The sequence below is a fragment of the Trichosurus vulpecula genome, chromosome 9 (genome assembly GCF_011100635.1).
Source record: "Trichosurus vulpecula isolate mTriVul1 chromosome 9, mTriVul1.pri, whole genome shotgun sequence".
Taxonomy (NCBI): Eukaryota; Metazoa; Chordata; class Mammalia; order Diprotodontia; family Phalangeridae; genus Trichosurus; species Trichosurus vulpecula.
Window position 1 is genome coordinate 152,891,563 of NC_050581.1, and position 12,466 is coordinate 152,904,028.

The following is a 12,466-nucleotide window of genomic DNA, read 5'->3' on the forward strand; positions in this document are numbered from 1 at the left end:
CAGGAAAAGAGAACTAAATTTGGAGAGTTTGACTATGAGGGGCTGGAAATACCAGGCTGCAGAGTTTGCACTTCCTAGAGACAAGAGGGAACCACCAAAAGTCTTTAAGCAGGGGAGTAGCATGGTTAGACTGGTACTTTAGGAAGATTATTTTAGTTGAAGGTACATTGGAAAAAAGGAGAGAGTGAAAAAAGACTAATTTGGCAGAAATGAATTGAATGGAAATGAATCCTATTCATTCTCTGGCTTCCAGGTATGATCACACCTCGTTGAACTAAGTTCCCAAGAACTTATTCCCCCACCAGTTATTGGTATACTTTACAGACTCAAATTATCTTATATTTGCTTCTCTTTGTAGGTGTTGTCTCTCCTATAGTGGAAGGAGGACTCCTAGAAATCAGAGACTGTTTTTTATCTTGTATAGCTGCTAGGGGGTCCAGTGGAAAGCGCATTACACCTGGAATTGAGAAGAACTGAGTTCAAATACTGCCTCAGATACTTACTAGAAGTGTGATGCTGGGAAAATAATTTAACCTCTGTTTGCCTCAGTTTCCTCACCTGTAAAATGGGGATAATAATTGTCTCTACCTCTAAGGTCATTGTGAGGATCAAATGAAATGATATTTAAAGCACTCTTAAAGCATTATATAAGTGCTAGCTGTCATTACCATCACTGATATTGTTATCCCCAGTGCCTGGCTCAAAGCCTTGCACATTGTTGGAGCTCAAAAAATACTTGTTGAATTGAGTGGAGAAATCAGAATTATCCAAAAGTTGCCTTGGCATATGGTTTATTCTCCCTTACTAGAGGTCTCTTGACACAAGTTAGATGACTGAGCACCTGAGGGTATGTAGCAGAAGGAATTCTTGTACAAGCACTGGTTGGACTGGATGGATCCTGAGGTCCCTTCCCACTCTCAGTGTCTGTGATGCTGGAAGATAGATGGGAAAAGGGGGAGCCTGGAGGCAGCTAGACTAATGAGAAGTCTATTCTAGTCATCCAGGTCAGAGGTGATGAGAATCTGTATTAGAATGGCAGTTGTATAGTAGAGAGAAGGACGAGATGGAAGAGTTATGTTATTGGACTAGACAACTGATTGAATTTGGGGACTGAGGGAGAGAGAAGAGTCAGAGATGACTCCAGACTTCTGAACTTGGGTGAATGAGAGGATGGTAGCTCATTCTTTGCATCATTGATATTTGTTTAGTCCATTAATTAATGCCTGAATAGATGACTTGTTTCAGTGACTCGAATTTGAAGTCATTTGCCTGGGTTCATGTCCTAAGACTGTCATATTAGCACTGATCATTCTGAAAGCATTAATAACAACCTTTCCTTTGGTACTCTGAGTGGGCTCCACTAGGACTGCTATGGCTCTTTCTGACAGGGCTTCAAAACTCTGCTGAGTACTAACATCTACACCAGCAATCCAATGGCCAAAGCCAGGATGACTGTGATACCAACCAACGCCCATCTCAGATCTTCCAATCTACTTCATTTTGGCTTGGAATATTGGATCTACTGCCTCTACATTGACACCTATTCCTGACTGTGGAGTAGCAGACACATCAATCATTCTGATGACATAATCATCAACAGATTCTTCAAGCATCAAATCCATAACTCCCATTGGAACTCCAACACAACCATGTTTCAAATTTTCAATAGTGTCAAAGAAGAGGTATAAATGTGTTCTGCTGTATCTAATTTTCAGATCAATTGTAGGTGGCCCCAGGCCAAGCCCAGGCATACCTCTTCTAAATCAAAGTAGTCTGTCCATATTTTTAGTCACTAACTACAGTATTTCAGGCTTCAATCTGTTGACTTTGACAAAAATTCTTCTTAGACTCTTGATCCTTGTAGCAGTTTTGAAGTGCAACTCTTCTCAAGTATCTCTTTTTCTCTCCTTTCTTTTCCAAAGGTGGGTAGCTGAGTGATTTTTTCATATGTGGCTACTGAGGTGAGAGTGGCAGTGGGTACAGCAGCTCTGACTAGCCCTCCAGCTCCAGCTCAGTGAACATAGGATGAAACAGAAGGATTCCATTCAAAAGAGTCCCTACCCTTTACTTTGGTAGTTGATTGTTTAAACCAAAGTTTAAGACTTTACATTTATCCACTTTACATTTTATCTTATTAACTTTGTTCTGTTATTCTAGCTGCTTGAGAGCTTCATCACACTCAATTCTGTCTTCCAAAGCTGGGTATTCCTCTCAGCTTGATGTCATTTGCAATTCTGGACATTTTGTTCTCTATTTTTCATGCCAGTGACAAAATTCTTGAATGACGCAGACCTGCTATGGTCCTCCAGGAGAGATTACATACTAGACTAATCCCAGTTCCATGAATCTCTTGGGTCCAATCATGAAACCAAATTTGGATTCACCAAACTGTGCCACTATGTAGCCCACCTCTCTCCATTTAGCCCACAATAATATTAAGAGTGATTTTGTTGGGCAAAGGAATACCCCCAAACAATCAAAGCCCAAATCTTTGATATATTAAACTAAAATAATGATTCATGTTTATATAATGCACTATTACTTACAAAGTTCTTTTGTCACAATTATTCTATACATATTATCATCACTTTATATGTGAGGAAATGGAGGTTCAGAGAGATAAGAGATTTGCTAAAGGTCATATGGCTAGAACCAGGACATTAACCCAGATTTTTCAAACTGAATTCAGTGTTCAAAATGGAAAATCACCACTGGAGCTCAAGTGAGATATGGGAGATGGAGAGTCATCTCCATAGACTTTGTCCCATGGGTCCCACCTCATCTCTCACTACTCTCCCAACATGCACCAGTCTCTTCACCGCCCCACATACATGCTGTGCGCTTTCTACCTCAGAGCCTTATTGTTACTGAGCCCATGTTCTGGAAGGCCCACTTACATCCTCTCTAAACCTATCCATCTGGCAATGCCCACTCCCCTCACAAAGCCTTCCCAGACTATTCCAGCCCACGTTGATCTTTCCTCTGACAACTTAGAAAATTCACTGTCTGAGTCACATGCTCAGGCCCTCACTTTGGATGCTTCTATATGTATATATGTGTGTAGGCATTTATTTCTACCACACATGTATATATATATATATATAAATACATATAATGTGTTTATTAATATACATACATGTACATGACATGTATGTATATATGTACACACAATGTACTAAGTGCATTACAATATATACATATGTGCGTATGTATAGGTATGTGTATATACATATATACACAAACACACACACATATATCTTGTCTCACCAGGAAGACTATAACTTTTCTGAAGGCAGGGTCTACGTCTTAGATTAGAATTCTTTTATTTTCCCCCAGTGCAACTGAGTAAGTAGTACTGCAATAGAAATAAAGCACAGTCTAGTGAAGAACAAAGGTTTTGTGTTCAAATTCTATCTCTGAAATTTATTACCTGTATGACCTTGTTCATGACACAACCTCTCTGAAGCTCAGTTTCCCTATCTGTAAAATGAGGATGCTGGATTATTGGGGGTTCCTAACTTGCAGTCCATAAACTAATTAAAAATATTTTGATAACTGTATCTCAATATAATTGGTTTCCTTTGTAATCCAATATATTTTATTTTGTGCATTTAAAAACATGATTCTGTTAAAGGGTCCCTAGTTTTCACGAGGTTGCCAAAAGAGTCTATGACACACCAAAGATTAAGGAACCCTATGTGATCTCTGAAGTTCTCTCTAGCTCTGGAACTATGATCATATGATCCCACTGCAGCGGACTCTTAATTCTATATAACCAGCCCTCATCTCTCTTTTGAGTTTTAGTCTTGAACCTTCAGCTATCTAATTGACTCTCTCCATGGGACATTCCATAGGCTGCTCAAACTTAACATGTCTGAAACTGAACTCATGATCTTTCTCACTAAACTCATCTCTTCTCCTAAATTCCCTATCTGCATTGAGAGCACCCCCATCCTTCTGGTCTGTGAGCTTCACAACCTAGCAGACATCCTTAGCTCTTCACTCACATATCCAATCATTTGCCCTATCTCATCCATTCCACTGCCTTGCCATCTCTTGTATCTGTCTCCTTCTCTCTACTCGCACTACAATCAGCCTACTCCAGGCCTCCACCACTCCACATCTGGACTACCACAATAGTGCCATAACTGGCCTTCCTGCATCCTGTCTCTTCCTTGTGCAATTCACCCTCCACATGGCCGCTCAGTTGCTCTTTCTGAAGTACAGGTCTGACCATGTCACTCCTCAGTTTGATTGCTCCCCTTGCCTTGAGGTTCAAATACAAACTCCTATGTTTTGGATTCAAAGACCTTCATGATTGGATGCCAGCCCATTGCACATTACTCCTCCATGCATGCTATATACCTTAGCTCAACCAGCCCCATGTTCTGTGTGCCATGCCTGATTTTCATCCCCCTCCTCTGCCTGCTCCCCATGCCCAGAACACTCTCCTTCACCTCTGCCTTTGGAATCTCTAGGTCACTTCACGGCTTAGTTTAAGGGCTCCCTCATTCAGGAGGTTTTTCTTTATTCCCACAGTTGTTAGTATGCTCCCCACTCCAATCTCTATGTATTTTTTGTGAGTGTCTTATTTATTTACTTGTCTGTGAACATGTGCTTTCCCCCCAGGAGGATATGAATTCTGTATTTGTCTCTGTCTCTGTGTCTCTATCTCTCTATAACTGTTTTTGTCTTGCTGTCTTTCTGTCTGTCTGTCTTTAAATCTTTGTCTCTGGATCACTCTCTCTCTCTCTCTCTCTCTCTCTCTCTCTCTCTCTCTCTGTCTCTGTCTGTCTGTCTCTCTCTCTCTGTCTCTCTCTTCCCCTCTCCCTCCCACTTTACATATATGCATGTATACCTGTAGTACAATTTGAGAAGAAACACAGAAAGTAGAAAGATCACTTCACTAGGATTCAGGTAACTCGGCTTCTAGTCCCAGCTGCTTGACTAGTTAACTGTGTGACCCTGAGTAAGTCTCTTCACCATTTGAAGCCTCAATGCCTCAGTTTCCTTTCCTGTAAAGTGACAGAAGGTGGGGATCTCTAAGGTCTCTTCCAGCTCAACCATTCTCCATTCAGAAGTCCTCGTCCTCTCCCACTAGGCCACATCTCCACTCACCCAGCCTGAGCCAAATCTCCTTACAAGACTTTTCAGAAGGCAATCCCTCCTCCTTCCCCTCCTCCTCGCCAGTCGCTCTGACTTCAGGGTGGCATTGTGCTTTTCTAAAGCCGGTATTACAGAGGCATGAAGCTTCCCCTTTTTCCTAACTCACCAGACGCTGCCAGGGTTCCTGCTAAAGGTGAACCTCTGTCATTCAAGGCCAAAGAAAGGACTGAATTAGACACTCAATTCTTTTGATTTAATGTTACAATTTACTGCTATCCACTCCCCCCACCAAACTGCGATTCTCTGAAAAGCCCTCCCCACAGCAGCACAAAGACCCCCTCAGCCAACAGCTTAGAGATGGCCTGGAATGCTCGGCCTGCCCCGGGAGGGGGGATCTATCCCTTCCCCACTCTGCAGCCTCACACAGAAGGGCTTGGGGAGCAGAGACTCTGCATGCATCTCATGAACGCTCTACTTTCCTCCTTTGAATACGGAGATCAATCTTGGACCAAATGCTAAAGTCTCACCATGAAGGGCCATTCTTTCCTCTTACTTCAAGCTACAATAAAAGATACTTGAGGAGCGAGAAGCATTGCTGCTTAGTTCCTTTTCCTGGGCCTTTTTCTCCTCCTTTTCACACATTTCTCCCTTTCTCTTTGCGGCAGCCCCATTACTCCCTCTTCATGCCTCATTGAATCCATTAGGGGCTTTATGGGCAGCTATTGAAGAATAAATTTTCCGTGGGGGACTCCTGACAGAGTCTCCACTGGCCGCAAGCTGGGGCCCGCCCCAAAAGGAAGGGAGGGAGAAGAGAGCAATTGAGCAAGAGGCCAAAGGTATGGACTGGCTTTTTCGGAACTTGATGTTTCAGCATGGAACACAAGGGACAGTTTGATAAACAGTTTTCTTCCTCACACTGGGCACACATGAATGTAGCAACTAGGGGAAGGGGCAGGCCTGAGGTGGGGGAAGTCTTGCCCCTCCCATTTTCACCTTTCCCTGCCCCCAATTCCCTTTTACCCAGGGATTCTTAAACTGAGTTTGTGGATAGATTTTCTGGGGTGGGGGCTGTCTATGAACTTGGATGAGAAAAATTACAACTTTTTTTCATTCAACTCTAACTGAAGTCTAGCATTTCTACCAATCATTTAAAAATATTATTCTGAACAGGGGTTCATAGCCTTCACCAGTCTGTCAAAGGGGTCCAAGATACAAAAAAAGATGAAGAATCCCTGGTTTAGCCAGGTGGGAGGCTGAGAAAGCTGAGGATCTAAGTCTAGTTGCAGCTTGAGGGATCTAGGCAGGAAGTTCCCATAAATCATGTCCAAGGCCCTTCAGATTACTGGAATTGCTGGCTGACTAAGCAAGGAAAGGAAATCTATTCAGGGTTGTTTGTAACTGTAGGTTGGGGTTCTGATGTCCAGAGCTCAGAAAAGAATGGATCCAGAGCATTGGAGAAGGGGTGAGGGGCAGGGTCAGAACTTATCCTGTAGCTTCCTTTAAAGAGGCACAGGGGGGAGGGGATGGTGGTGTTACAATTATCTGAACAGCATCCTTCCCTCCTAGAAACCAGGAAATGCGGAAGGGGGGCAGAGGTGGGAGAGATCTGTAAATCACTCAGATTGAATGAGGAGGAAAGGATAGGAGGACAAGGAGGAAGGAACGAGGAAAGGAAGAGAGAAAAGAAAAGGAACTAGCCATAGAAGGGGGCGTGGAGGGGCACAATTCAGGACTGTGACTCTCTGAACAGGCCTTCTTCAGTTTCCCTGGCAATGTAGTCACTAATTTCTGAAGGGTGCCCAACTGGACATCCTTTAGGCCATATCTCCTGAGGAAGAGACTTTTTTTTTGAGGGAGGAAGGCAGGGCAATTAGGATTAGGTGACTTGCCCAAGGTCACACAGCTAGTAAGTGTTTCAAGTGTCTGAGGTCCAATTTAAACTTAGGTCCTCCTGACTTCAAGGCAAGTGCTCTACTCACTGTACCACCTAGCAGCCCCAAGACTTTCTGTTATACAGAGGCAGTCCTATTGGATGGAATCAGAAAGTCTAATGAGTGACGGTCCCCTCCCAGAGCCTCAGTTCACCTCGCTGCAAAATAAGGGTGATGACACTGACATCCCCTCCCCTCCTCCCCAAGCAAGGATTGTTGGCTAGAAAGGGACCTGTATACCTTAAACACTATAGAAGGTGAGTTAGTTTTATTACAGAAGCTGGACCAAAATTTATAGAAATATGGCTGAGCCTCACTGACTCTGCTGGAGGCAAGACCATGCATATCTAATGCCCTGGAGAAATGAAAGAATGTTCCTTAGCATGGGATGGAGAACCATAATACTCTATCAGATTGTCTCTTAGACTTCCTAGACACTCACTTTTCTGCCCACCAGAGCTGCTGAAATGCCTTCCTTACTCTTGGGTGCCAAGGTCACCTTAACTTGTACATGGTGAGACTTTGGAGATCCCATAGAAATGATCCTCTGCCCTCAAACACCTCATCTGTTCTCTGCCACAGTCCTGCCATCTTAGATATATTCTTTTGAGTTAAGGCATGCCACTTCCTGGAAGTTACCTATCAAAGGCAAAGTGTGAATTAGATAAATCACAACGTCGGCTTGGGGCTGGAGGAGACCTCAAAATTCAAGCCTCTCATGTTACAGATGAGTAATTGAGGACTAGTGAGGATAAGTAAGCAGTAGTAGGTGGAGTGACCTGCCCCAGGTCACACAGGTTGTAAGAGGCAGAGCGGGGATATAACCCTTGACTCAATCTATCATTCCTTTTCCAGTATTACAGCACCAAATACGTGGGTCTTAGTTTTGTCCTCTGTGACCTAGAACAATCCACCCCACATTTCTTTGCTTAGCCAGTTGGGTCCTCAGCCACCCATACATAAAACAAGGAACTTAAACTATAGGTAACTATTAAGATCCCTTTTAGCATTAAATCTGTGATGTGGCTAAGCCAATTCATGCTAAGGCATACTTGCATTTTTAACAGGCAGGAACTTGTTAAAAATACAAAGGAATGGTACAACTTCAGGCACCATGATGGAGATATCTGAGGCTGTTACCTTCCCCACCTCTTCAGGCTCAGTGTCCTCATCTGAAAAAGGAGAAGGCTGCACTGTCTGAGTATATATTTATCTCACCTAATAGAATGCAAACTCCCTGAGGATAGAACCAGATTTTTCCTTGGCTTGGTGTAGCCAGAATGGACTTTGTTTTCTTTGAATGACTCAGCTCGCCTCAGTTGAGCTTCCCTGGACACTGGGGCTTGCTCTTCCGGGGCAGGAAGCCCAGCGACCATGCCAGGAATCAGAGAACTTCCTGTGTGATGAGTCATGGGGCTGGCTGAGGGGAGGTGTGTTAACCTGGTCTACGCTGGGGGAGGGGCCAAGTCAAGAACCAATCGGCCCTGGTCGTTCAGGCGGCGCTTGATGATGTCAAAAACTCTATAAGAGGGGAGAGGACAGCTTGAAGATCCTCCTTTCCTTTTCCAGTTGGAGCCAGAGACATCTACAGCCGAAGCTGAGCTGCCGGTAGCAGAGCTGACTAGAGGCTAGTGGGTAATCTTCTTACCGTAGAGGGGAAGCATGTATACGATTTTGCCTTATACCATCTCGCTTCTCTGTGGCCTCCTATTTACCCTTGTGAGGCAGACTTATTGGGCCTGGAAGCTTTTGATGAAAATATCAAAATGGGGACGCTGGTTTGTGGGCTTGTTACTGTGGAGTGTAAATGCATGCTTTAGTTCTCCTGCCTTCTGCCTAGAGAATTCCTTATATCCTGTGGTTCTGGACCTTTTAGGCACATATGAGATTCTCTTTGAAATCATAAATTCTGCCTTCCTAATATACTTGGTAACTCCAGAACCTAGAATACTGCCTGGAATACAGTAAATGATCAATGAATGCTTATTGCTTGTTTGACTGTCTAGATGATTCCTAAGGTCCCTTGAAGTCCTAACACCTATGATCTTAGAGAGCCCAGTACTTCTCAGGACCCTCCACAAAAGACCAGAGATTTTGGCAGCAGAGTAGATGTCCATTTTTAAAAACTTCCATCACTGTCCGGTAGACCTGGCAGATCAAGTAGAGAGATAATGCTCAAGAAATAAAACTTGCAGTCCTTTTCTGGCTTTAGAATTGGCAAGGGTCCATTGTCACATCGAAGAGTTATGGATGAGCATGGAGCCGAGCAATCTCCTCTCTCCTCTCTCAAATGCTGGCTGCTTAGGATGCAACGGGAGGCTAATTAAGGCAGAAGGGTTTCAGTTTCACAAAACACACCAGTCTGCCCAATGACTTTCTCTCACCAGGGCCGTGAGCAGAATGCACCCCACCCAGTATGAGCCCCCAAGGAGTCAGTGAGTGCTTATGAGAAAGCACCATATCAGAAGCCAGAAAAACTGGCCTCAAGTCCTGTCTTTGGCATTAATTAGCTGTGGGACTTTGGACAAGTCCCTTCCCTGCCCTTGGCCTCGGTTCATCCTCATTTGTGAATTAAAAGTATTTGGTTTAGGTCAGTTAATCAACGAGCATTTAAAAGCTCACTATGTGCCAGGCATTGTGCTAAGTTCTTGGTATACAAATAAAGGCAAAACTAGCCTGTACCTGCAAAGAACTCACATTCTAATGAGTGAGAGAACATGGAAATAACTATGTACATTCATGATATACATATAGATCTATATATGTTGTATATAGATCTGTAAACATATATCATATGTATATCTATAGATAGATGTAGATATAGAGCTTAAATGGAAGGAAATCTCTGAGGGAAAATATTAATTATCAATTGAGGGTCCTGAGAAAGGCCTCCTACAGAAGGTAGGATTTAAGTTGAGTCTTGAAGGAAGCCTGCAAAGCTAAGAGGAGGAGGTGAGGGGTCAGAAATATTCCAGGTACGGGGGACAGTCATTGCAAAAGCACAGAGACTGGACATGACGAATTGGGTGTGAGCATCGTTAAGTGGGCTGGTGTATTTGATAGAGTTTGAGAAAGGAGCAAAGTGGAAGGAAAGACAGAGAAAGGGGCCAGATTGTGAAGAACTTTAGCTGCCAAACAGCTGGGTTTATGTTTGACTGAAGAAGTAATGAAGAACCACTGGAGCTTCCTGAGTAGGTGGCCTGGTAGACTTGAACTTTAGGATAGTCTCCTTGGTAGCTGAGAGAAGGATGGATTGGGGTGTAGCTGGACTTGAGGCTGGTAGTCCAATGAGAAGCCTACTGCAGTATTCTTGATGACAGGTGATGACGGCTTGTCCTGGGTAATCTCTAATCTCTTTTCCAGCTGGAACACTCTACAAACCTATACAGTTCTAAAGGCAGAAAGCTCTTTGGAGACTTGTTGGTTGGAGGAAGAAGACCCACCTCCTTTGGACTGTGGCCTTCCGAAGGTTCTTAGGATACTCTGTGCTTGAAAGGCAGCCCAGGCCTTTCAAGGGAACCATTCTTCCACCTTCTCTAAGTCACTGCCTCCTGTAGCCTCATGTTACACATCATCGAGGCCCATATTTCTTGGTAATTAGGCTTCCTGAAGGTGTCTGGGCTTTGATCAAAGAGTCATTCACACGCTCAGCCCAAAGCTACTATATCCCCATCTGTTTCTGTACTGGACAGACTCTTGAATGAAAATCTGAACCCAGTTCTGGACTCTGCCACTTCAGAGGAATGTAGGAAAGTGGAGCCCAGGGAAGAAGGGAAGTAAAGAAAGGTTTTAGAGATTGTTCTTACAGGGAAAGGCAAAGGGAGGCCGTACTGCAGTTTTGTTTCATTGAATGTATTGTCTCATGGGTGGATGACAGGTTTTAGCTGTGGAGGGGAAGGCTAGGGTACTATCTTTAAATCAGTGAAAGTATAGTAAGTAGGGTTTGGACATTAGCTGCCCTTCCATTTCTTTCCGAATCGACTGAAAAACTACACTGGGAGTTTAAGGCATACACATTTCTGGCTCCCTCCTCCAGAGAACCAATCCATCCATCCATCCATCCATCAACAAGCATTTGTTAAGCACCTACTATGTGCTGGTACTATGCTGGGCACAAGACTACAACAAAGACAAAAGTGAAACAGTCCCTGACCCCAGGAAGCTCACATTCTAAAAGGGAAGACAACACGTATAGATATCACTATATGCAGAATATAACAGATAGTTAACATTTATAAAGAACCTTAAGGTTTGCCAAGCACCTTGCATAGATGATCTCGTTTCATCCTCACAACAACAAGGAGAAGGTGCTATCATTTTACCCATTTTACAGACGAGGAAACTGAGACTGAGAGACATAAAGTGACTTACCCATGGTCACTCAGATAGGAAAGGACCGAGGGCAGGGTTTGAACTCAGGCTTTCCTGACTCCTAGTCCTGGAATCTGTCTACTATGCCAGCTAGCTGCTACATAGGGTACATGCAAAGTAGTTTGGGGAGAGAGCCACTCAATTGAGGATGGTCTGTTTTTTTTCTTTCTTCCTTTTTCTTGGGCTGAGAATGTGAATGACTCAGTATTACTACCACTACTGCTACTGCTACTACAACTGTTACTGGTGCTGCTGCTTCTGCTGCTTCCAACAGCCCCTTCTACTTCAGGACAGCTGAAATTGCTTGGAAGTTTTTCTTTTCATTGAGACTGAATTTATTTCATTGCAACTTCTACCCGTGCTCTTAACTCTACTTTCAGGAAACAAGAAAAATCAAGGCCCCCGTTCCACATGATAGATCTTAAATACTTGAAGATAGGTGATATGCCCCATAGCCCATCTCCTCCAGCCCCCTTAAGTCTTTGTTTTTTACCTGTTGCTTTCTCTTGGTAGACAGTAAGCTTCATGAGGGCAGGGGTTATATTAGCTGAGCCTACTCTCTTACCATTTCCTGAGAAGTGTGCCAAAGCTGCATAACCTAATATTCTGTCACTCATTCAATAACTTCTTATTTCCTTCCGTATCCAGTGTAAAGTTCTTTATCTGGCTTCTAAGGGTACCCCTAATCTGGTCCCACACCACCTATCCTACCATCCTTCCCTCAACTCTTACCAGACTGGTTATGTAACTCTCCTTCTGATATTCCCCTTTCCTTCCTACCTCAGAACCTATCATCAAGTTACTTACCCTGCAGAGTATGTCCTCCCTAGCTAACCTCCAAGGTCCACCTCAAAGTCTAGAGTCACAGAATCTTAGGGGGAAGAGAAGGATCTCAGCAGGTTCCTAGTCCAATGCAAACTTGTATCAAAATCCTTTTTGACAAGAGGTCATGCAGTGTCCACCTCCTCCAGGAAATTGCAGCCCACAAGGATTCCATTCTTTGGGTCAGGGTTGTAGAGAGAAAGGCCAACTGAATTGGGAGTCTGCGGGGTTACTTT

General features: G+C 43.7%; 1 protein-coding gene and 1 pseudogene across 1 annotated transcript in view; both read right to left on the reverse strand.

The window, feature by feature from the left end:
- SLC6A11 (solute carrier family 6 member 11) overlaps positions 1–12,466 on the reverse strand; it is a 174,503-nt gene that overhangs the window by 97,778 nt on the left and 64,259 nt on the right. The gene's annotated exons all lie outside the window — the stretch shown is intronic.
- LOC118831079 lies at positions 1,191–11,412 on the reverse strand (annotated as a pseudogene).